The 26,049-nt window shown below is 42.9% G+C and overlaps 1 protein-coding gene across 7 annotated transcripts in view; it reads right to left on the bottom strand.

Annotated features, from left to right (window-relative positions):
- LOC140495712 (probable G-protein coupled receptor 174) overlaps nucleotides 1–26,049 on the bottom strand; it is a 52,664-nt gene that overhangs the window by 4,055 nt on the left and 22,560 nt on the right. For 3 of the 7 annotated variants that reach the window (XM_072594725.1, XM_072594726.1, XM_072594730.1), the window contains exons 2-3: nucleotides 21,930–21,986; nucleotides 16,995–17,102 (exon numbers count right to left, since the gene is read on the bottom strand). The gene's annotated coding sequence lies outside the window, so the exon portion shown is untranslated. Of the gene's footprint in view, nucleotides 1–16,994; nucleotides 17,106–21,929; nucleotides 21,987–24,360; nucleotides 24,472–26,049 lie in introns of all 7 variants that reach the window. The other 4 variants (XM_072594727.1, XM_072594729.1, XM_072594731.1 and 1 more) reach the window with 2 other exon arrangements.

Here is a 26,049-nt window from a genome sequence, read left to right as displayed (position 1 = left end):
AGAATGGTTACAACAGAGAAAGAGTCCATTCAGCCCTGTAGTGGCCCTCAGCCAGAGCAACCTAGTCTCACTCCATCGCCCCTTTTCCCCATTGCCCTGCAAACATTTTCTGTTTAGACAAAATCCAATTGTGTTTTGAAACCCATCATTGAATCTGCTTCCACCGCAACGTCAGACATGGCATTCCACATCCTAACCACTCACATACCAGACTATCAAAAAAACAACCCTTTCGTGAGGTAAGCAGTGAATTTTGAGCAGGAAGTTGTTGGGGGGAGGGGAGAGGCTAGTCAGACTTTGAGGGTGAAGGAGATGACGGGAGCAGGCAAAGAAAGTTTTATGAAGAGAATTAGAGTTGACAGCTGCACAGATGATAAAGACTGACCAAGGAGCAGGTTAACAGGGGCAGACACCGCGTAAGGAATCAACAACAACAACACACATTGATGTGGTAGTTTTGTTAAAGGAAACAACACGGAGTACTTCACAGCAGCATAATCAAGCAAAAATTCAATCAGTGCATATGAATAGGCTGACTTCCAGTTCATTAATTCAATGAAGATACCTTAATAGCATGTGCCTGATATCCTCAAATTGAAGCTAGGAGCTGCAGTCTACCAACAATGGACACACAAGTCTAATTAAAGGCTATACAATAAATTACAGGCATTTCTACCACGCAGGAAGAACCACTTAAGCTATGCTGCAGTTTCTCATCTCCTTTTGGAACTTACCTTCCTCTCCTTCTGCACCATTCCCTCCCCACCATACCTCCACAGGATACGATATTTGGAGCTGCCTCACTTCTGCCCTAAATAAAATGTCACTGCAATCTTCTAACGACTTGCTTGCATTAATTTAACCATTAATTTTATGCGCAGTTTATTTACTAAGTACTGTTGATTTCTGAGAACTTATACATTCGAGATAAAAACAAGTTGGCATCTGTTTTCTGAATACAAGGCTGAACTAGTTGAGTTGCAGATTAATTAATGAACAGGAGAATAGGTTACTGAGGAAACATTTTGACATAGTTGGGAAATGGCTGTAGGAGAGAAATTATGATTGTTTAACTCGAGGAATGATGTTGGATGGGAAGATGAAGTGAATGAGTTGCCCGCAGATGTCTGCTCAATTCAGCTGATCAAAAACCACCTCGATTGAAACATACAATTTAAACTGGGAATGGGACTAACCTCAGGGAGCTGCACAATCGGACAAATTTTCAAGTCATCAAAACTCTGGGTTGAACTTCAGTAGGTTAATTGCAAAGCTTTACAAATTGGAAAGAGAAAAATACTGTGGGCATTTTTAATAAATGGCACTAGATTAGTCTGAAAGAGATCTGGGAGCAACAGCAAAGCATTTTGAGTCACTGCTGAGCAATGGTTCACCAAAGCAAACTGGATGCTGAGCTGCACTGCCGTATCAGTACAGTTTCATCAGTTCATATCAGGTCACAGCTTTCAGGCCCTGACCAGTTCTGTGCTCAAAAGACCATGTGAAACATTCACACTTCAAAGCTTCATGAATCTCTGATCAACACTAGTTAGCAACTTGGACAAGTTCTCTAAAATCTATTCAACAAAACAAGTTTCAAAGTGAATGTTTCCACTGAGAACAGTTGATCACCTGATAATCAGACCATGTTCATTGATCATCCCCCACATTTCACATGAAAAACACAACATCCCAACATTCTTAGCAACATATTTAATGAATTCAGTTCATCCATCTCAGTGACGCTCCTGTGATGCCAATTATATTTTACCCTCACGTTTCAAGTACTAATGGTGAGCTTGTAATATTTGACAATTAAACAATCTGGGATAGAAACTGATATGGTTGATCCCTTTTTCTGTGGTTTTGAATAATGGAACTTTAGCAGTGGGGGACCAAACTGTCATGGTGCCACTCCTATTCTAAATTTGGAGCATCATTGTTAGCGGTCCACTGCCTGATGAGGGATCCCTGTGGTAGATTTGTTCCCCTGATTAATCTGGGGCTGCTTGGATTTTTCACAGCCACCATCTGCCAGAGTGCTTTCACAGGCCACCCACCTCGACCAAATATCGCCTGACCCAAATCTCCTCCGAGAACTCCTCATGTGAAATTCTGGCCTGTGATACTCACTCAAAAGATGTGGATGAAGCCTGAGGCCCACAATTCCAGGCCTAACAAAGGCTGCTCCAGTTAGGCCAGAGAACAGGCCTCGGGTTATTTTCTATTCCTCTGAGTACTTGCAACAGTACAGCAAATAGCTCTCTTCATGGACTGAAATCATTTACCATTCAACCCTGAATTTGTTGACAATTTGTTGAGTGGAGAAGCAGTTGGCATCTGCTATTTCTCTTTTTTGTTGCAAAAAGGAAAGCCCCTTTTACTTTCCCCTATGTAAAAATACCAAAACTGAAGTTGTGGCAGGAACTTTAGCTAACAACTCTGGACTAAGTTCTGAATTTGTCGGTTTGTGCAGAAGGCACAGTCTCCCTGCTTTGATCTCCCAAATGGTTGAAATTTAATGACGATACAATCTGTGCTGCTATAACCTGAAATAGAATACCAGCTGAAACAATGTTCATGAAAATTGACCCCATGTACTGAAATGTGAGGGTAAAATATAATTGTCATCACAGGAGGGTCACTGAGTTAGATGAACTGAAATCATTAAATATGTTGCTAAGAATGTTGGGATGGAATATGTCTGTGTCTTTCATGTGAAATGTGGGAGATGATCAAGTGATAAAATAGAAAGGAAAGACAGAGTGACTACTGAAGCAGCATCTGTAGAGAGGGAGACAGAGGTAATGCTCTGAAGATTCATAGAACCCCTACAGCATGGAAGCAGGCCAATCAGCCCATCGAGTCCACACTGATTCTCCAAAGAGCATCACCCAATCCCTCTAAAGCTGCATTTCCCACAGCTAATCCACCTTGCCTACACATCCCTGGACACTATGGGCAATTTAGCATGGCCAATCCACATGCACATCTTTGGACTGTTGGAAGAAACCGGAGCACTCGGAGGGAACGCACGTAGATGCGGGGAAAGTGTACAAACACCACACAGACAGGTGCCTGAGGGTGGAAGCGAACCCAGGTCCCTGTGAGGCAGTACTGCTAACCATTGAGACAATATGTCACCCTTAATGTCATTCCAGACTCAAAATGGTAACTCTGTTTTTCTCTCTCCACAGGTGCTGCCAGGCCTGGTGAGTTTCTCCAGGATTCTCTCTCTGTTTGTTTCAGATTTTCAGCATCTACAGTATTATAGTTTTACTAATTAGATAGGAAATTTGTTTTTTTCAGAGGAGGGGCAGCCTAGCCTTGACATTACAGTCTTGTGATTTGAGCTCAGAACAGCAGAATCCAATCACTGGAGTTCTTCTAGGATAAAGTCAGAAATCACAGGATGCCAGGTTATACTCCAACAGGTTTACTTAAAATCACAAGCTTTTGGAGTGCTGCCCCTTTGTCAGATGAAGTGAGAGAGAAGCAGACAGACACAAAATTTATAGGCAAAGAGACTAAGGGCAGAGAGATCAAAAGATCATACAAATGTGGGGAGTGGAATGTCAAATGATAAGTCTCTGTAGGTGACCAAGGGTGTTAGACAGTGTGAGTTAAACGTCAATAGCTGCCAGGAAAGGAGGCAGAGAGATAATAATTTAAAAAATTAAAAATAAGGTGGTGCTGGAAACAAACCAAACCAAATGGAACACAAACAAAAGTTGCTGGAAAAGCCCAGCAGATCTGCCAGCATCTGTGAAGCAAAACCAGGGGAAGGGTCACTAGACCCGAAACGATAACTCTTGATTTTTCTTCACAGGTGCCGCCAAACCCACTCAACCCCCATCCCAGCAACCTCTGCCCCTGATTAACAGCATCCACAGCTCTATCCTCCAGGATAGAATCCTATTGAGGCCTGAATGAGGTGGGCTATGGTGAGGTTTGTCGCAGAATTGGAGCAAAAATCTGGCAAGGCCCATCTCAACTTCAGGAACTTCCTCTTTTATGTTCTTGATAAGCAGGGAGATGAGTTTCTCACGAGGCAGCAGTGAGTTGCCAGTTAAGAGGGATTAGGAACTTGTTAAATGTCTTATTGACAGCCCAACCCACCTCATTAATACCCAGCTTCCCATTTCACCAAGGAAGCTGGACATTAAGAGAAAACTCGATGTGGATGCCAGAGCAGGCGCTTGGCAGATTCAGTTTGCCACCTGCTCCAAAGGATACCCCTGTCAGACAGTGAGTGCCAAAATCTCAGGGCAAATCCATGGGCACTAGCCTTATGCATCCCATCTACCAACAACCATAGGATATGGGCCAGCTTCAAAAAACCCACACAGCACACCTCCGATTCATTTACAGGGCACATCTGAACTTCAATGCTTCACTGGCAACTGTTCTGGGAATGGCATATGGTGACAATCAGAAATGACAGACACCATAGGAGCAGGGCAGGTAATTAATGTGGTGCATTTGGTAAGCTGTGGTGAGAGAACTTGCTAGACCGCACAACAAAAATCCTTCCAAATCCTGCCAAAACTACCATTTGCATCAGTCTATAGTGTCACCCCTGTCTCCCTTTTAATATTTCTATCATTGCCAAGTCTTAAATCATCTTCAAACATAAAAACTGCATTTGTTATTCCCAGTTAACTTGCTCTCTCTCCATGGATACTGCCTGGCCCGCTGTGATTTCCAGCATTTTTTTGTTTTCAGTACAGAACTCAGCATTTGTAGTAATTTGTTCCTTCCTCATTCCCAGGTTGTGATGCTAGGGGCACTGGTTAGCCCAGTTACTCACATGTGGATCAGATCAATCCCCAACATCAGGGGTTCAATACTCTCTCTCACTGCAAAAGACCCAGGTCTGTCTCTTTATAATGCTCTTAGTCAAAAATAAAACTCTCCTTTTGTTCAGTACATAACAGGTAAGGACTTGCCTTCATTCAGACAACTGAAGAGGAATGTCCTGCTCATCTTAAACAACACTCTGGACTGACTGTGTCTTTGGAAGGAAATAAAGAGAAACTATCGAGGTTATAATCTGAGGTTGCAGGCAGAAAGGTGACTGACTGAAAAAACAGATGTGATTTGAAGATAAACTCTTTTTCTATGTACTGAATGGTTAGAATTTAGAATGTGTTCCCTCATAGTATGGATGTCGTGGATAGAACAGCTTGAGATGGGAAATGAATGAATGAACACGTAAAAGAAAAAATAGAGGGTAAAAGCATGAAATTTGGGCACATTGGATTACTCTTCAAAAAGGTAGGACTGGGGTGTGGGGATGGTGTGGGTGGGGTGGAAGGGCAGAATGGCCTCTTGTTGTCCTGAACCATTGCATGATACATGCATGGCTGTCTTAATGAGATCATGGAGGAGAGGTGTTCGAAGCCATGATCTCAGGGTGATCGGATCTGATCTGGAAGGGGAGATGTCTGGCAAACAGACTGAGGCAAGGTTTGGTGGTGATGTAGCTCACTCTACTCTGAGCAAGCCACAATTTTATGAGTTAATACTCCCCTGTATATATAGCTATTGACTTTTGGGGAACCCCAATGCAAACTTCCCTTCACCAGAACAAAATCTGTTCACAATTACTGACTACCTTCTATCTCTATAGTTGGGCACCCAAGCTCCCTGTCCCTTGAGTACCATGTACTTATATTTTCTGTATATATCAGTTAGCTGGTATTTTAACAAATGTCCTTTAAAACCGATAGGTACAACATTTACTTATAACATTCATCAACCCTTTAAACTACTAAGCCATCATGGTGCTCCATTAGATATAAAAGATTCCATGGTACAATTTGAAGGACAGTAGAGAAGATCCCCCAATGTTCTGCAGGTAACATTTACCTTTCAATTAATATTTAAATATGATCATCTTACAGCCTGTTGCACATCATTTAGTCGCTGTGTTTCCTACTTTACAGTGGTGACTTCTGGCTGCAAAGTGGTTTGTAACATTGGAATATAGATGGAGAAGTAGTAAATTCAGCCCATCAATCTTGCTCTGCTAGTCAATTAGATAATAGGAAATCATCAGTCTCTTTGCCTTTTTCCTGTACTAAACCCATATTTCTTGATGTTGATAGCAACCAGAAATCTATTGATTTCTGCCAGTACATGTTCAATGATTCAACTTCCATAGCCCTTTGCCATTGAGAATTCTAAAGACTCACCATCCTCTCAAGTGAGGAAATTCCCCCTCATCTCTGTCCTTACTCCGCGCTTGTATCTCGGTTCTGGACTCACTATGATGTCCCGTGTAAGAATTTTGCAAGTTTTAATGAGAACATCTCTCATTCTCTGAAACTCTAGAGACTGTACATCCGCCTTTCTTAAATTCTCCATACAGAGCGGGCTTACCAGGGATTCATCTGGTCAACCCTGATTGTATTCTCTCTATGGCAAGTATATCCTTCCTTAATTCAAGGGACCAAAGCTCTATGCAAAACTCTAGGGTTTGATCTTATCAAGGCGCTATACAATTGTAATCAAAAAGTGTGGTGCTGGAAAAACACAGGCAGCATCCAAGGAGCAGGAGAGTCGACGTTTTGAGCATCGTCTCTTCATCAGGAATTAAGACCTTATACTCAAAGTGTCGACTCTCCTTCTCCTCAGATGCTGCCTGACCAGCTGTGCTTTGCCAGCACCACATTATTTGATTCTGATCTCCAACATCTGTAGTCCTCAGTTTCTCCTAGTTGGCTATACAATTGCAGTAAGACATTGTTATTCCTATACTCAAATCCTCTTGTGATGAAGGCCAACATATCATTTATCTTCCTATTTGCTTGCCGTACCTTCATGGTAGCTTTTATTGACAAGTCCCACCCAATTAACATCAATTCCAACTATTTTAGGAATACTCTCTGATTTTTCTATAAGTGGGATGACTTCACACTTATTCACATTATATTCCTTGTGCCATACTCTTGCCCATTCACTTAGCCTGTCAAGTCACCTTGAAGTCTACTTGCATCCTGATGTCCTGAGGTCAGCAAAGGCACAATATTATGCAGGTACTTTCTTTCTTTCATGTAAGAAATGCTGAAGGTGTGTTGGTGAATGAAAATGGTGAGAATCTCTTTCAGAACCTAGATCATGTGAATCAAGCTCGATTACTTAATGTTGAGTTGTGATGAAACTGGAAGTATTTGCCCAGACGCATCTGAAATGTGCAAAAGTGAGTTCCTTCTGGAGATCTCCTGCGCCCAAATGTGCTTGCTGCTGGGTTACACCATATCACAAATCAACAATCTCCTCACACCAGAGAGATCAGCAGAATCTATGATATTTACCACAACGCCATAGTAAAGAAAACCCCCAAAAAGCAGACTGTTGATAACTTGGAAAAAGTCTGAAGCTGTGACCATTGTGGTTAAGACTGAAGCTTGACAGACCACAAACAGGAGTGTCACACGCAATTGTGAGCAGGAACTGGAACTCTGACAGAATGTGAGGTAACAGTCTCATGTTATAAATAATTTGCTGCATTTTCCTGCTTCCTAATTCATTTCAGCACAACTATGGACAGAGAGTGTAATTTATTGTGTTCTGGCCAAGCATTTGTGTTCTGTTCAGGTACTTCTAGGGAGCTGGGAGGGTTAAAATGCCTGGAAAATCCTTTGAAACCAGGGGTGCCAGGCTCCTGTTGAATATAACATCAGGGCATTGTTATTATTTCTTCCTTCTGTCTCTGGTGCGGCAGCCATGCAAATTGATAGGTTGGTGAGCAGGAGAAACCAGAGGCAGGACGTTTAATGGTAGACTGTGGCGGGATGTCAAAGTGAGAGATCAGGGTCAGGAGATGTGAGGTGGGGTAGGTATGTGGGTGATAACATCAGCTAAAGATTGCAACATAGAGAGGACAATGGTGCTTGGTTTGGGGTCAGAGATGGTGACAGAAGTCTGTGAATGCTGAAGGTGAAGACAGAAGCCAGTGACTGGCTGAGGGGAAGGTTTCTTTCAGGGACTTGGCGGGAAAAAAATCCTGCTCCTCCTGGCCCACAAGCAGTGCTGTAAAAAGAACTTACCTTGTCAAGGTGATCACTATCTCCTCCCATTTACTCCCCAGCGCTGGAAAAGCAGCACTGCAGAACCAGCAAAGCTGAAGCAGGCTTCCAGCTACACTGTGGGTGTCTGATTTAATTATATTAATGGGTGTTCCATCCTCTCTCAAATCAAACACTTGTACATCACAAAACTGTTTTCAAGTTTTTAATGCACTGAGATCCTTTCCTGCTTTTATCATTAATGGGAGTTGGTGGTAAAAGGATTGGCAGTGTTTTTTTTAGATTAGATTACTTACAGTGTGGAAACAGGCCCTTCGGCCCAACAAGTCCACACTGCCCCGCCGAAGCGCAACCCACCCAAACATTTACCCCTTACCTAACACTACGGACAATTTAGCAAGGCCAATTCACCTGACCTGCATATCTTTGGACTGTGGGAGGAAACCCACGCAGACACAGGGAGAACGTGCAAACTCCACACAGTCAGTTGCCTGAGGCAGGAAATGAACCCAGGTCTCAGGTGCTGTGAGGCAGCAGTGCTAACCACTGTGCCACCGTGCCGCCCATGCTTGGGAGATAATGACAAGGCCATTAATTCAGAATAACATCCTGAGGGGACAGGGCAAAGTGGGAGATTCCCAATTTTGAGCACAGCTCAGTGAGAGTCAAGACATGTGAATAAAGGGTCAGCGAAAAAGGAAGTCAAGGACATGAAACAAAACCAAACACTTTGGAATATCATCAAAACAACATGCCATCCCATAGAGTTTGTGCAGCAGTGAAGGATAAGAAAAAGAAAAAGTGGTTAGGAAGAGAAAATGCAGAAAATTATACCCAAGCCCAAAAGAATTTCAAGATGTGTAAATGTGCAGCGTCTCCATGCTGCAGTACAGTAATGTGGGGAGGCGCTCGATTCTGTGCTGTAATGTGAACATTTTTACTGAAGCTTCCATAAGGAATTGCCTGAGAATGGGAGTTCTGTACTAGTTAAAACACTTTGAGATTCTCCTGTGCAGAGACTAGTAAAGTAATTTCAATGTGCACTAGTAACACTCAGAAACCTCCCAAATGCTGGTTTATTTGCAGTACTGCAAATAGATTCGCTCTTGGCAAGGTCCACAATTGCCTTCTGTCCCTTGACAGCATGATGATAAGTCACAGTCTTGAATGCTATAGTCAATGTGATGGAGATACATTCACCATACTCAAAGAATGAAAAGCTATTAATGGAGACTGTTAGTGGCTAACAATAGATTATGCGTAATAGCAGACTATGTGTTATCAAGGCCTGGGGTATGGGGGTTGGGTTAAGGACATGGGAGAAGCTCAAGCCGTAAAGCTGTTGAACTCAATATTAAGTCCAGAAGGCTGCAGGGTGCCCAAGTGGAAAATGAGGTACTGTTCTTCCAGCTTGCACTGAACTTCAGTGGAGCACTGCAGCAAGCCTGAGACAGAGATGTTGGCCAGGGGACACGGTGGGGTGTTAAAGTGGCAGGCAACCCGAATGTTTTTAGCAGACAGAACCTAGTTGTTCTACAAAGTGGTCACCCAGTCTTTGCTTCATTTCGCGAGTGCGGAGGAGACCACATTGTGAGAAGCAAATGCAATTGATTATGTGAAGTGCAGGTAAAATGCTGCTTCACCTGGAAGGTGTGTTTGGGCCCTTGGATACTGAGGAGGGAGCAGGTAAATGGGCAAGTGTTACACCTTCAGTAGTTACAGGGGAGGGTGCCACATGGTTTTGGCAGATTAGGGGGCGGTTTAGATGTTCGGGGTGAAGGAGGACCGGACCTGGGTGTCCCCGAGGGAACAGTCCCTGCGGAAGGCTTACAAGGGAGGGGAGGGGAATGGGTGGCTGGTGGTGGTATCTCACTGGAGGTGGTAGAAATGGCGGCTAATGATCCTTTGAACGTGGATGCTGGTCGGATGGTAGGGGAAGCCTATTGTTGTTGCGGGAGGGAAGAGAATGTGTGAGGACAGAAGTGTGGGAAATTGGTTGGACCTGGTTGAGGGCCCTGTCAACAATGGTGCTGGGGAATCCTCGGTTGATGTAGAAAGTGGACATTTTGGAGGCTCACCTATCAAAATTGGCCTCATTAGAATAAATGTGATGGAGACGAAGGAACTGGGAGATTGGAATCGAGTCTTTACAGGAAGCAGGATATGTAGTTGAGGTAACTGTGGGAGTTGGTCGGTTTGTAGTAGATATTGGTGGCCAGCCTATCCCTAGAAATGGAAAATGAGATGTCGAAGAAAGGAATTTGCATGAAATTCATCCAAGCTTTCAGTTCATTTGTAAGTTCAAAACAGACATGAGTCATTGCTCTCTGCTAAAGTTTTAAAAGTTTGCATCAGGAATGTAACCTGCTTCGAACATGCCTACTTTTAATTTTAAATGAGAAGCATTAATGAGTGAGTGATCAATCTACTCTTGAGGAGGTGGGAACACCATTGAGACTATAAGGAGACTGTATAATCTGCTTTAAAGTGATTTAATTTGTGACCCAATGTATTTTCTTTTGGGAAATGCGGACAACATTTGCCAGGCCCAATTCTTATTGGAATAGGACATGGAAGATATAGAATGTAGGGAATTAAATGGTGACATCTTGAAAAATGTCCATATTACCGAGGAGGGTGCTGGATATTTTGAAACATATAAAAGTGGATAAATCCCCAGAACCTGATCAGGTGTACCTTGGAACTCTGAGGGAAGGTAGGGAAGTGATTGCTGGGCCCCTTGCTGAGATATTTGTATCATTGATAGTCACAGGTGAGGTGCCGGAAGACTGGAGGTTGGCTAACGTGGCGCCACTGTTTAAGGAAGGTGGTAAGGACAAGCCAGTAACTATAGATCGGTGAGCCTGACCTCGGTGGTGGGCAAGTTATTGGAGGGAATTCTAAAGGACAGAATGTACATGTATTTGGAAAGGCAAGGACTGATTGGGGATAGTCAACATGGCTTTGTGCATGGGAAATCATGTCTCACAAACTTGATTGAGTTTTTTGAGGAAGTAACAAAGAGGACAGATGAGGGCAGAGCAGTAAATGTGCTATATATGGACTTCAGTAAGGCATTTGACAAGGTTCCCCATGGGAGACTGATTAGCAAGGTTAGATCTCATGGAATACAGAGAGAACTAGCCATTTGGATACAGGACTGGCTCAAAGGTAGAAGACAGAGGGTGGTGGTGGAGGGTTTTTTTTTCAGACTGGAGGCCTGTGACCAGTGGAATGCCACAAGGATCAGTGCTGGGTCCGCTGCTTTTCATCACTTATATAATGAACTGAAAGCTTGGATGAATTTCATGCAAATTTCTTTCTTCGACATCTCATTTTCCATTTCTAGGGATAGGCTGGCCACCAATATCCACTACAAACTATAAATGATTTGGATGTGAGCATAAGAGGTATAGTTCGTAAGTTTGCAGATGACACCAAAATTGGAGGTGTACTGGAAAGCAAAGAAGGTTACCTCAGATTACAATGGGATCTTGATCAGATGGGCCAATGGGCTGAGAAGTGGCAGATGGAGATTAATTTAGATAAATGCAAGATGCTGCATTTTGGGAAAGCAAATCTTAACAAGACTTATCCTCTTAATGGTAAGGTCCTAGGCAGTGTTGCTGAACAAAGAGACCTTGGAGTGCAAGTTCATAGCTCCTTGAAAGTGGAGTTGCAGGTAGATAGGATAGTGAAGAAGGCGTTTGGTATGCTTTCCTTTATTGGTCAGAGTATTGAGTACAGGAGTTGGGAGATCATGTTGCGGCTGTACAGGGCATTGGTTAGGCGACTTTTGGATAATTGCGTGCAATTCTGGTCTCCTTCCTTTTGAAAGACTGTTGTGAAACTTGAAAAGATTCAGAAAAGATTTACAAGGATGTTGCCAGGGTTGGAGGATTTGAGCTATCGGGAGAGGCTGAATAGGCTAGGGCTATTTTCCCTGGAGCATTGGAGGCTGAGGGATGACCTTGTAGAGGTTTACAAAATCATGAGGGGCATGGATAGGATAAATAGACAAAGTTTATTTCCTGGGATGGGGGAGTCCAGAACTAGAGGGCATAGGTTTAGGGTGAGAGGGGAAAGATATAATAGAGACCTAAGGGGCAACTTTTTCACACAGACGGTGGTACGTGTATGGAATGAGCTGCCAGAGGAAGTGGTGAAGGCTGGTACAATTACAACATTTAAAAGGCATCTGGTTGGGTGTATGAATAGGAAGGGTTTGGAGGCACAATGGCTGGGTGCTGGCAGGTGGGACCAGATTGGGTTGGAATATCTGGTCGGCATGCTCGGGTTGGACGAAGGGTCTGTCTCCTTTCTGTACATCTCTGTGACTGTATGGCTCTATCCTCCAACTTCCTTGAGAAAGTGATCGGGCGACATAATTTGAACCTCTGCAGTCTGTTTGATCGGCCACAGCTTGTGGAAACTCACAAAATCGGGCAAGTGGCAGACAGTGAGATCAAGCACAAATCCATCAGATTGCTGCATTTCCAGCATAGCTTTAAGGGAGAAGCAGGTCTTCTGAGACCAACAAAGCTAACCTGTTAACTCCAGCCCGCCATCACTTCAATCTCTCCCTCAATTTCTACTCGAGTACTGTCTCCCTCTGACTTTTCCACAATAATCACCCAATCCACAAAATCGGAATTTTCTGAACATATCTCCACCCTGTCACTCCGAAATCTCAGTCCAATGAAAATCGGAATCTCCCTCTCTGTCAGGCTAGTGTCCTTCCCTCTTACGGACAAATAACCTTTGGCAGAATGAAAGAGGAAGCTTGGGCTGGTGCACCTTGTAATTCGCTTTCCCTTCTCAGGCTAATTGCATGATACAAGGTGGCACGCCCTCCTGATGACTCAGAAAGCCTTCACATGTAATGGCACATGTTTTAACTTTGGCCCAGTTGTGGTGAACACAGCTTTCCTCTGCCAAGACGGCAGGTTGAGCTTTGCATGCATTGAGTAAAACCATAAATCCACAAACTTCTCAGAGATCTAATCATGGGTCAGAAATAGAATGACTTCAGTGACTCAAAATCATGGAGTTGTACAGCCCAGAAACAGACTCTTCAATCCGACTTGTTCACGCTGATAATACATCCCAAATTAATCTTGTCCCATTTGGCCCATATCCCTCTAAACACTTCCTTTTCACGTTTCCATCCAGAAGCCTTTTAAATGCTGTAATTGTACTAGCCTCCACCACTTCCTTTGACAGTTCATTCCATACGTGTACTTCCCTCTGCGTAACAAAGTTGCCCCTTAGGTCCCTTTTAAATCCTTCCTGTCTCACCTTAAACCTATGCCCTCTAGTTGTGGACTCCCCTACCTTGGGGAAAAATACCTTGACTATTCACTCTATCTATGCCCTTTATGATTTTATAAATCCCCATAAGATCACACCTCAGTCTCTGATGCTGCTGGGATAATAGTCCCAGCCTATTCAGCCTCTCCCTAAAGCTCAAACCCTCCAACCCTGGCAACATTCTTTCAAATCTTTTCTGCACCCTTTCAAGTTTCACAACATCTTTCCTACAGCAGAGAGACCACAATTGAATGCAATATTTCAAAAGTGGCCTAACCAATGTCCTATACAGCCACAATATGACATCCCAACTCCTATACTCAATGTACTGATCAATAAAGGCAAGCATACCAAATGCCTTCTTCACTACCCTGTCTACCTGTGACTCCACTTTCAAGGAACTATGAGCATGCGCTCCAAGGTTCCTTTGTTCAGCAACACTCCCTAGGACCTTACCATTAACTCCTGCCTTGGTTTACCTTTCCAAACTGCAGCACCTCACATTTATCGAAATTAAACTCTATCTGCCAAAGGTAGAAGACAGAGGGTGGTGGTGGAGGGTTGTTTTTAAGACTGGGGGCCTGTGACCAGTTGAGTGCCACAAGAATCGGTGCTGGGTCCTCTACTTTTCATCACTTATATAAATGATTTGGATGCGAGCATAAGAGGTATAGTTAGTAAGTTTGCAGATGACACCAAAATTGAAGGTGTGGACAGCGAAGAAGGTTACCTCAGATTACAGCAGGATCTTGATCAGATGAGCCAATGGGCTGAGAAGTGGCTGATGGAGTTTAATTTAGATAAATGCAAGGTGCTGCATTTTGGGAAAGCAAATCTTAGCAGGACTTATACACTTAATGGTAAGATCCTGGGGAGTGTGGCTGAACAAAGAGACCTTGGAGTGCAGGTTGATAGCTCCTTGAAAGTGGAGTCGCAGGTAGATAGGATAGTGAAGAAGGTGTTTGGTATGCTTTCCTTTATTGGTCAGAATATTGAGTACAGGAGTTGGGAGGTCATGTTGTTCTGGCCTCCTTCCTAACAGAAAGATGTTGTGAAACTTGAAAGGGTTCAGAAAATATTTACAAGGATGTTGCCAGGGTTAGACGAGTTGAGCTATAGGGAGAGGTTGAAGAGGCTGTGGCTATTTTCTCTGGAGTGTCGGAGACTGAGGGATGACCTTATAGAGGTTTACAAAATCATGAGGGGCATGGATAGGATAAATAGACAAAGTTTATTTCCTGGGATGGGGGAGTCCAGAACTAGAGGGCATAGGTTTAGGGTGAGAGGGGAAAGATATAGAAGAGACCTAAGGGGCAACTTTTTCACACAGACAGTGGTATGTGTATGGTATCACCTGCCAGAAGAAGTGGTAGAGGCTAGTACAATTGCAACATTTAAAAGACATTTGGATGGGTATATGAATAGGAAGGGTTTGGAGGGATATGGGCCAGGTGCAGGCAGATGGGATCAGATTGGGTTAGAATATCTGGTCGGCATAGACGGGTGAAACTGAATGGTCTGTTTCTGTGCTTTACATCTTTATGACTCTGACTCAGCCCATTGGTCTATTTGATCAAGGTACTGTTGTACTCTGAGATAATCCTCTTTGCTGTCCACTACACTGCCAATTTTGGTATCATATGCAAACTTACTAACCATACCTCCTATATTCACATCCAAATCATTTATATAAGTGACAAAAAGCAGTGGGCCCAGCACCAAACCTTATGGCACACTGCTGGTGACCACTGGACTCCCTCATATCATTTTTATAAATGACAAATCCACCTCCTCCAAATGGATCATTTGCTCACCCTAACTCTACTAATATCTGAAGCTTGATGCAAGTTGTTATCTTTTCCAGATATTGTTTAGAATTTTAACCCCTGACTTCATCCCAACCCATCCAATCAGATTCAGATCATAGATTCCCTACAATGTGGAAACAGCCCATTTAGCCCAACAAGTCCATACCAACCCTCTGAAGAGTATCTCACCCAGCCCGCTTCCCCTATTACTCTACATTTACCCCTGACTAATGCATCTAACATACACATCCTTGAATACTATGGGCAGTTTAGCATGGCCAATTCACCTAACCTGCACAACTTTGGATTGTGGGAGGAAACCCATGCAATCATGGGAGAACGTACAAACTCCACACAGACAGTCACCCAAGGCTAGAATCGAACCTGGGTCCATGGCACTGTTAGGCAGCAGTGCTAACCACTGAGTCACCATAACATCATTGCTTTCAGATGATATCTGTTCTCGAGGTAAAGCTGTTAGTTTCCTCCCACTTTAACATGTTTCTGAAATGATAATCGAACAGGCATTCAAAAGCAAATGAAGCCCATACGTACTTTAATGCTCTTAAAACATTTCCCTCGGATTTTTCATATCTGAGGCCCAGTAATCCCCGGATTGTTTCAGAATTTCCTGGAGGGATGGTTCCCATCCAGACAGGATGTTAACAACGGGAGTGCAGACAAGAGAAAGGAAAGGCTTGACAGCAGAATGAGAGAGCAGGATGATAATGAAGAATAAAATATTGTCAACAAGCTGTGGTTCATTGTGTGATGAGAGTTTATCACTTTTATAACCACAATTGTGTTTGGTCTCTGATGATGCCTCATGTCAATGATTCATCACTGCACATGTCATGCTCCCCAGGTTTATCCAGTGTTGAAAACTGTCGTCACTGAAATACAGTATTGATGCAATTAAAAGAAAAGTCACCTAACGTTCAAGCTTTAGAAGATTGCCCTTGTCTTCTGATCGTTTTTCTGAGAACATTTTGCATTTAATTTGCTTCCAATTATTTTCTAAAAGACGTGAGAACAGTAAATGTGTTTATCTGTTCAGGTCTGACAATTGTAGGGTCTAAGGTGGTCCAATTCTTCACGTACTCAATTTTGTGCAGTCTGCAAGTACTTCCATTGTTATCACCTTCTCTGGACTGAGATGGTAGTACAGTCACTGAACTTGTACGCTAAAGGCCTGGTCTGACAGCTTGAGTGCAAATCTCATCATAGCAGCAGGAAAATTTACATTTAATTACTCTGTCTATCAGTCTGGAATAAAAAACTAGCGCCATAATGACGACTACCAGATTTTCATAACAAACCTACTTGATTTATTAAAGCCCTTGAGGGAAGAAATTCTCCATGCGAAACTGTTTAGCATAAACTGCCACAGAAATGTTGAAACAGAATTAAACTGGATGGATCACCCAACATTAACTGAACATTAGAAGTGCAATAGTACATCTGCCTAAAGACCCTGTAAAGCCATCTGGTTCATCAATGTCCTTCAAGGAAGGAAATCTGCCAATCTCACCTGGTCTGGCCTACGTGTGACTCCAGACCTACAGCCATGTGGTTGACTCCCAATCACCTCCTGAAATGGCCTAGCAAGCCATTCAGATGTACCACGAGCTACAAAAGTCTCTTCAAGGGCATCTTGGGATGAGCAATAAATACTGGCTAACCAGCGATGCCCACATCCCACAAATGAATTTAAAAATAAACTACCATCAGGGGATTTCTGCAAAGTTGAGAAAGCCACCCTGTAGATTATTCAAGCACCAACCTGACTGTGCCATACTCATGCAATCGACCTTACAGCCAATATCCCAAATCCCACTCTTACCGTTGCTGGGTCTGTCCTGTCGCACCAGCAGATCAGAACACCTGATGTGATGGCACAGTGGGAAAGAGTTGGGAGGAAGTGGCCCAGTGATTCTGGCTCCCAGGAAACCTGCTGGGGAAAACATGGACAATTAAACATCCTTCTGATTCCTGTGTCCTGCCCTGCCTCCCTCACCTGGTGAATCAGTACTGCTCCATGTTAAACATCACATAAAAGGTGCACTGAGAGTGATAAGATCAAGGAATATGCGAGGCTGAGGAATTCAAGGTCTCTTACCAAGAGTGGTTCAGTAACGTTACTACTGACCAAGATGTCCACACCCTGAAGAACACATCATAACTCTACATGACATTGTCTTCACCAGTTTATCTGCCACAGATGCATTTGCCCTGTTCTGAAACAAAGTCTTCACAATGAGGACTGTCTCCACTGTGTTGTGTGGCACTACCACCATGTTACATAGGACAGATTCAGATCCGTTCCCACAGCTGAAAAGGTGGTTCGATGCCACTTTCTCCAGGGCCATTAAAAATAGGACACAAATATTGCCCTCAGTGTCAGTGACACTCAGATCTCGTGATGATTGAAGAAAAAAATGAATAGATGACAATCAGACCTCAAGCACAATAGCAGATTGCTTCTTTAGATTTCTTACGTAAGTCCTGGTTTAATTTCTTTGCCATCCCAAATGCATGAATGAGCAAATTTCCAGACGTTTTCATAACATTTGTTTTTTTAATGAGGCCAACAAGCTGCAGATAGTGTAGCTTTAGCTCCTGGTTGCTTAAGTTTACATCTATGCTGTGGTTTAGTCAACCAGCCATCTGCGTCATCAGCCTTCGATCAGCAGGTACCTGGTATAGCAACCACTTTGCATGCTCCACGCACAGAACTCTACTTTATAACACTGCAGTGACATCATTGTACTTTTGTACATACTGGGGAAAGTGCTCAGATTCTGAGGAAATGAATAGTTTTTGTGGCTTTCAATATCAACAAAATGTTAAATTGCTTTTCAACAATATTTTCGAATCAATCTGTCCAGAGATGTTTGTTATGTACCTCTGATGCAGGGGTGACTTGAAACACAGCCTCCTGGTACACAGGAAGGATGCTACCACTGTATCAGAAAAATCCCTTATTTGTTTACGGTTCACCTCCCCCCCCACCCCCACCAAGAAAAAAAAACACATGCAACTGAATGTGAAGCTCAGAGGGGGATATGGTGACTCAGTGGTTAGCACTGCTGCCTCACAGCACTGGGGATCCGGGTTCAATTCCACCCTTGGGCTAATGTCCAAGTGGCATTGGCACATTCTCCCCGTGTCTGCACGGGTTCTCTTTGGGTGCTCCAGTTTCCTCCCACAGTCCAAAAACTGGTGGATTGGCCATGCTAAATTGCACATTGTGTGCAGGTTACATGAGTTAACCTTGGTTAAAAAAACTCATGTGGGTTACAGGGATGGGATGAGTTAGTGCAGACTCAGGGGGCCAAATGGCCTTTCTCTGCAGGGCTTTATTGATTTCACGTGCCTTTGATGCTCCTGTTGAATCTCGCTTATTAGAAACGGTGGTCAAGCCTTTACACCGGATTCTCTGATCTGTGTACACAGGGAATGTGCCCTATGTTGAGTGTAACAAATATGAACTTCGTAATTTAGTGTCACGTGCACCATCACAGTTTGATGGTGTCCCATGCCACTGGGAACCCACAAAGTCATATTCCCTATTCTCAACAGTAGGAAGAAAATGGTCTACACTCATCTGGAGTAAATGGCTTCTAAGACATCCCAGATACTGCAATGGATGGCACACTGTGAAATATTGTGACAAGCACTGACTCCTGCATGCAGCTATAACAACTGAGGGCAGCAAAAATCTGTGTAGCCAATAGCATGCCTTTCCTCATCATGTTGTGAAATCACGTTGAAGTAAGGAGTACAGTTCAGTGAACACCTCCTAATTAAAACTTCTGCCCTCTCAGTCACTTGTCCTGGGGTAGAGGTAGTTATGACAAGTGCTCTTGAAACCCCAAGTGGATAGACTTGCTCCTCCTCCTTCCCCTGCTTCCCTGCCCAGCATCCTTTGTTCCCACATCCTGGTCATGTTACAGACATGTGATACCACACACCCACCCTCTGGGGGTCTGGTGTTCCTCCCTAACTAGCAGACTGTCAAAAACCAACTGCAAACGCAAACCCAGCCCAAGCTGGAAATAAACTTGTTGTTTGACAATTTTATAAAATGGCGGTGCAGGAACAATACACTGCAGCAGAACACTTAAGCTTCTGTGAGTGAAACGCAAATTCATTGAAAGGACTGGAGTGGTCCAAATTTGGAAAACAGACATCATGGTCAACAGATAGGGCTGTGCATTGTCAAAACCTCAGCAGGTCATGCCCGGTAGTGACATGCGCAGCCCCAGAAGGGTGCTCAGGGCCTCTAGTGACACAATTGGTCTGAATTATGCACCCTAACTATTTGTTGGAAGTCCCCTGGGAGCATGTCAACATTTGCATGGGGACTTAGGGAGTTTCCAATATTTACAGGTGGTCTCTGAAGTATACCAATATTTATAGGGGGTTGTTGGAGGCGATCAATATTTGCCGGGGATCTCCAGAACCTGCTACTATTTACAGGAGATTTCTGGAACTGCGCCTACTTTGATCAGGATCTTCTCCACTTAGAGCATTTTAAAATGATTCACTACAGTGGAGGTTCCATGAAGCACAAATAAAGTTTGCGAAGCAGAGATGTTTAGTAGCTAATAATAAATTAAGAATTTCTAGTTTCTTTCTGCAACCATTGAGAGTTGGTTACATGTTCTGGTGGTTAACTGGATGAAACTTGACTTTGTTTGAGATTAACCATGAAATGCAGTCTGTGGTATAAAATACAGATATAAAGGACAGGGACAAAATTGAATGCAGCTGTTTCCTCAAAGTATAGCAGTTTTCACACTAACCATCTACCAATAGTCAAAGAGCACACAGTTACCAAAACTTCGGAATGTGCTTCCATTTCCACTGTCTTCACCTTAGCGCAACAGTGCAAAGTGCACACTTAGTGATCATGTTAAAATGGAGGAAATTAAGGAGAGATTGGATAGAGGTGTTAAAAAGTATTTAGGGTTCTGGTCGGGTGGGTAGAGAGAAATTGTTTCCATTAGAAGGGCAGTCAGTAATCACAGGGCACTGATTTGACATAACTGGCAAGGGAATTAAAGATTTTATTGTCCAAATTTGTGCAAAACTAGAAATAACTGCTTGAGCTGATAGCGGATCAAGACTCAATAGTAATATCCAGTTGGGAACTGGACAAATTCAGAAGGTGAAAAAAAATGATAGAGCAAGAGGGAAGTGCAGTGCAATGTAATGGATTTAAAAACTCTACCAAAGAGCTGGTAAAGGCACAATTGGTCAAATAGCCTTCTTCTGTGTTAATGTTGTATGATTCTATCCTATGTGCAGCAAGGCTGTAATCATTGGAGAATGGAGCACATTTCACTAGATTCAGTCCGTATTTGCTAGAGCACAGTATTTCTACCTTTTCTCTGCCCAGGCAATGTGCCAGCCTATTCCTCACTGCTTTAATGTGGCATTTTGTCCCATACCTACCATCCCTGGGGACCAAGTCAGATTGCTAACTACTGGCAAAAGAACAGTATTGCACTGTCAAATGATACTGGCCACTGCCTGACCATGGTCACAAAAGTCACTTAGAGCCAGGAGACAAAGAAAATTTAAAGTAAGTGTAACCCCAAGTCCCAACTGGATCACTTCTGGTTATTGTGATGGAAGCATCATCCCAGTCATTTTAAATGGGATTATAATATGCGAGAGTAATAAAGGAATTTGTACAAACTAAACAATGCTTTCAATATGTTTCATTGATCAGCCCTGAACCTTAAATAGCTATGGGTTACATTACCTTCCCTTTGCTAATGGTTTATAACTTCCGGACTTTATAATCTAGACCATTTTATTTTTCTCCAGCTTCAGTGCACTCAGGAAAACATTATCTTCCATGATTCTAGTTTTCATCTTCAGTGATAGTGAGGTGGCGATCTGTTAACAACCCAGTCCATTTTTAGAATTGAAGATCTGATGGGGTTTACAACTGAACCCAAAATCCTGACCAATATTTATTCGCAACAAATCATGGGAAATCAAAATCATGTGACTGTTAAAATTATTTGTTGGGGCCTTGCTGAATGCAAATTGATTGCAGTATTTGCTGCATAAGTAAACTGACTACACCTCAAAACTAATCCATTGGCTATAAAGCTCTTTGAGAGTTCATGAAGTCAGTAAGGTGCTATACAATTTATTTGTCATGAACCTGTCAAAGTTGAACAGACCACACAACAGAATAACAACAAAAAAAAAGGTTGTCTGTGAAATGCAATCTTTCTTTCCTTTTTTGTGAAGGACTTTCGAATTTGCTTTCATGGCATGGCTGAAGACTTTTCTTGACTTCTACCTCTATTGTGGCTTAAGTGTGTTTTGTTAAATATAAAATAGAAAGTGTGTATTAGACTGTGGGATTGTCTAATTGCAAATCAAGTATATGCAGGTAACTAGAACATACTCTGACAAGCCATTGCTGAGTCGGTTAACTTCAAATGTCTTCATTCTGAATTATATGTTTTTTCAGAGTAAGACTTCACCAGTTTTAACTGTCTCTCTCTCTCTCTCTCTCTCTCTCTCTCTCTCTCACACACACACACACACACACATACAGACACACAGAATGTCACTGTATACAAGTTCACATGGTGACAGTAATAGGAACAGAAAGAAGCTATTTGGCACGTTGACCCTGTGATGGCTTTTGCAAGACGAAGTTAGCTCGTCTGCCATGTCCCCGCACCATCTCAAATAGGTCATGTGAAAAATATGGCATTTGAAATAGAAGATTAAAACTAAACTGTACCTTTCACAATGGATTCCACTTAGTTCTTCTCTGTGAAACCACTCTATAGAGTCACCTCTGGAACATAAAACAGGATTAGGCGATTAACAGATATCTCAACCTGAATAATGTTCAGCCCTAACTATATAATGTACTGTTAAACAGAAGAAAGAACATTGCAGTGCAGGAACAGGCCCTAAACTTTTCCCCTCTCACGTTGAATTCATGACCCCTAGTAAGTGAGTCCTCCAGTCTGGGAAAAAGTTTCTTGCTCTTCACCCTGTCTATGCCTCTCATGATTTTATAGGCCTCAATCAGATCCCCCCTCAACTGCCTTCTTTCCAATGAAAATAATCCTGTTCCACTCAATGTCTCCTCATAGGTAGCAGCCTCCATACAAGGCAACATCCTGGTGAACCTCCTCTGCTCCCTCTCCAAAGCATCCACATCCTTTTGGTAATGTGGTGACCAGAACTGTACGCAGTATTCCAAATGTGGCTGAACCAAAGTGCTATACAACTGTAACATGACCTGCCAACTCTTGTACTCAATATCCTGTCTGATGAAGGAAAGTAGGCTATATGCCTTCTTGACCATTCTACTGACCTGCGTGCCACCTTCAGGGAACAATAGACCTGAACACCCCAATCTCCCTGTACATAAGTTTTCCCCAGGACTTTTCCATTTACTGTATAGCTTGCTCTGGAATTGCATCTTCCAAAACACATCACCTTGCATTTGTCCAGATTGAACTCCATCTGCCATTTCTCTGCCCATGTCTCCAATCTATCTATATTTTGCTGTATTCTCTAACAGTCTCCTTCACTATCTGCTACTCCACCAATCTTAGTGTCATCTGCAAACTTGCTAGTGAGGCAACCTACACCTTCCTCCAAGTCATTTATGTATATCACAAACAACAGTGGTCCCAGCACAGATCCCTGTGGGACACCACTGGTCAGATGTCTCCATTTTGAGAAGCTCCCTTCTCCTACTACTCTGTCTCCTGTTGCCCAACCAGTTCTCTATCCATCCAGCTGGAACACCCTGGACTCCATGTGACTTCACCTTCTTCATCAGCTTACCATGGGGAACCTTATCAAATGCCTTACTCAAGTCCGTTTATATGACATCTATAGCCCTTCCTTCATCAACCAAACTTGTCACTTCTTCAAATAATTCTATTTGGTTTGTAAGACATGAACTTTCCTGCACAGAACCATGCTGCCTATCACTGATAAGCCCATTTTCTTCCAAAGGGTATATCTCTTATCCCTTTGTACCCTCTCTAGTAGCTTCCCTACAGCTGACGTCAGGCTCACTGGTCTGTAATTACCTAGATTATCTCTGCTACCCTTCTTCAACAAGGGGACAACATTAGCAATTCTCCAGTCTTCGGGACCTCCCCTGTTTTCAAGGATGCTACAAAGAAATCTGTTAAAACCCCAATTATTTCCTCTCTCACTTCCCTGAGTAACTTGGGATAGATCCCATCCAGACTTGGGGACTTGTCCACCTTTATGCCTTTTAGAATCCGCAACACTTCCTCCCTCCTTATGCCGACTTGACCTAGAGTAATTGAAGATCTATCTCTAACCACAACATCCATCATGTTCCTCTCCTCAATGAATACTGATGCAATGTACTCATTAAGAAGCTCAGTCATTTTCTCAGACTCCACACATATCTTTCCCCCTTTGACCTGGAGTGGGCCAACCCTTTCCCTGGTTATCCTCTTGCTCCATATATATGAACAAAAGACTTTAGGGTTTTCCTTAACCCTGCTCGCTAAGGATATCTCATGACCTCTTTTAGCCTCTTAATTCCTCATTTCCTACATTCCTAATATTCTTCCAAAGCTTCATCTATCTTCAGTCGCTTAGATATTATGTATGCATCCTTTTTCCTCTGAGCTAGTCTCACAATTTCCCCAGTCATCCATGTTTCCCTAATCTTGCCATTTCTATCCCTTATTTTCACAGGAATATATCTCTCCTGAACTCTTATCAACCTCCCCTTGAAAGCCTCTCACATATCGGATATGGATTTCCCTTCAGACAGCTGCTCCCAATCCACATTCCCCAGCTCCTGCCGAATTTTGGTATAGTTGGCCGTCCCTCAATTTAGCACTCTTCCTTTCAGACCACTCTCGCCTTTGTCCATGATTATCCTAAAATGTATGGAATTGTGGTCACTATTCCCCAAGTAATCTCCCACTGAAACTTCAACCACCTGGCCGAGCTAATTTCCTAACAACAGGTCCAGTATGGTCCCTTCACAAGTTACATTTTGTTGTTGAAAACCCTCCTGGATGCTACTGAATAGGTGCAATACCTAACCTTTCTTTCAATCTGGTGACATCTAAAGGGAGAAACTGAACTAGCTTTGTTCATGTCCCCCTTGAAGATGTACCTGTGTAGTATAAGACTACTGAGATGAATAAACAATATACCTTAACTCTGATATCTCAGTGGGTCAGCTGTGACTGTCTGGGCTCACACACAGAGACAGCAGGTGGGGCTGGATTCTGGAGGATTGCTGGTGTCCATGAAAGTGATTTAGTCTTCAAGAAGGGGAAGGAGAATTTAGAGAGATCCAGCAAAGAGAAATCATCACTTTCCCTTCCCTCCCCTACACCTTGTACAAATACATTGCTAGCTCTGACACTTGAACATTGCTGTGGGTTTCTTGGCAGACGCAGTGTTTCATTCAATGAACAATGAGTCACTTTACCGGTCAATGCCCATTCTCAGGATAGATGTTGAACATTTAAGCAGCAATCATTTGGAAACATGCAAAAACATATATATGCTCCTGTCAGTTTCACCCACAAGCGTCATCTCCACCAGATAGAGACAATTTGCATACACAGTATCAAAAGAATGTCTCGCAGTTGGAACAAGAATATACAGCAATAACCCTCATATTCATGATTCTAAAAGATAACTTAAACTTAGCCAAAACATTGCATATATTGCTAACTCTTTTACCTGTTCTGCCATTTTTAAAATGACCATTCTCTTCTCCCGCAGCTTTGTTGAATTATAATTATTTTGCATGATGCATATCTTTTTGTGACCCTTTTGTAACATGAACATTGCATAACACTTAACCGCTGCTGGTGGTTAAGAGCTATATTCCACACAGTATCGAGAATGATTAATATTTTAAGCATGTCCTGTTTGAGCAGATAGGTAAAATGGGGGTTGTTTCAGTACAATTTATTTGCAAACAGGTTTCAAGAACTGAATGAGCTGGAAGCTAATGTGAAAATAAACTGTTGCTGTTCATAGAGAAAAAAAAAGTGTGCTTCAGCCTTTGATCAGAATGAATACCGAGTTAAAAATATTTTTTGGTATTAACAGTCAATGCTCAATTTAGAACAACAGCTTGCATTTATATTTGTTGTTAAAGTGATGAAAATATCCCAAGTCATCTCCCAGACAATGGAAGCAGATGAAAAATAATGAAACTGAGTGGAAGAAGTTGACATTAAGTAACCAAAGGCTTGGTTAAAGAAGTGGGCTTCAAAGATGATCTAAAAGGAAGAGAGAGAATGTGGTGGCAGGGCAAAGTGGTTTTAATAAGAGCCTTCCAAAGCCTGGGTCCTTGAGAGCTAAAGATGAGGCTGTCAGTGGTAGGGTGAAGAGAGGTCGTGATGGAGAGAAACGTGATGCTAGAACTGAAGAAGCGAAGAAGTCACTTGGAGATGTAAAGCGGCACGGTGGCTCAGTGGTTAGCACTGCTGCCTCACACCACCAGGGTCCCAGGTTTGATTCCAGCTACAGGCAACTGTCTGTGTGTAGTTTGCACATTCTTGCCGTGTCTGCGTGGGTTTCCTCTGGGCACTCCGGTTTCCTCCCACAATCCAAAGATGTGCAGGTTGGGTGAATTAGCCATGCTAAATTGCCCATAGTTGCATTAATCAGAGGAAAGTGGGTCTGGATGAGTTACTCTTCAGAGGGTTGGTGTGGACTGGTTGGGCTGAAGGGCCTGTTCCCACACTATAGGGAATCTAATCTATTAAAATTGACCAGTAAAACTCACTGGGTGGAACGGGGGCTCAGTGGTTAGCGCTGCTACCTCACAGATCCAGGGACCCAGGTTCAATTCCAGCCTTGAGCGACTTTCTGTGTGGAGT

The sequence above is a fragment of the Chiloscyllium punctatum genome, chromosome 25 (assembly GCF_047496795.1).
Source record: "Chiloscyllium punctatum isolate Juve2018m chromosome 25, sChiPun1.3, whole genome shotgun sequence".
In the NCBI taxonomy this organism is placed as follows: Eukaryota; Metazoa; Chordata; class Chondrichthyes; order Orectolobiformes; family Hemiscylliidae; genus Chiloscyllium; species Chiloscyllium punctatum.
The sequence above is the reverse complement of the archived record's forward strand: the minus strand, read 5'-3'. Positions and strand labels throughout refer to the sequence as shown.